Below are 747 nucleotides of genomic sequence, written 5' to 3'. Positions count from 1 at the left end.
TGTTGTTTGTGTTGTTTACAACCAAGGACCCGGATCAACGCACACGAAACCAGACAGACATTTCCCCTCCCTTTTATGGAATGATTGTCATGCCACTCAAGACTTTCAGACATTTTCAGCTAGCGGCTCTCTTCAGCTTGTCTCACAAAGGGAAACTGAGTGCAGAGGCCTGGGGACTGGTGCTTTGGTCAGCCAGCTCTCAATTATAGGCGGGAGTGGTTGCATAAATAAAACCAGCAGATCACCCACCCTTCAAATTAATGTATACTTGCAGTTTCTTCTTCATCCAAACTATTTCCCATACTGTCAGAGAAGAGGAAACGCTGGCAAATCTCAATGCAAATCTCACCACCAGCTCCTTTCATTCATACAACTCACATGGTCGTGGAGATGTTCACGTAAGTATCTCAACAGCGGGCAGAGAAAATAAAGAAGAGGAGAGCTGACAGCCAATTGTTATCTGCAGCATGAATTAGAATCACATCATTGCATTAGATGATGATTTTATGCAAGGAAACGCTGAGATTCATTCATTCATATGTTTAGTGTTTATTGAGTGACTACCATATGCCAGACACTATTTTTGACACTGAGAATTTAATGAGCAATACAACAGAATTCCTGCCTTCAGAGAGCTCTCAGTTTAGTGGGGAAGTCAAAAGAGTAAATGTGGGAGACTGCCTAACTTTAACAAATGATCAAAAGCCTCAAGATTGCAAAAAGACTTGGAGCAGAGCTGAGAGAAGA

This window comes from Choloepus didactylus, chromosome 12 (assembly GCF_015220235.1).
Source record: "Choloepus didactylus isolate mChoDid1 chromosome 12, mChoDid1.pri, whole genome shotgun sequence".
Classification (NCBI taxonomy): domain Eukaryota; kingdom Metazoa; phylum Chordata; class Mammalia; order Pilosa; family Megalonychidae; genus Choloepus; species Choloepus didactylus.
The sequence above is the reverse complement of the archived record's forward strand: the minus strand, read 5'-3'. Positions refer to the sequence as shown.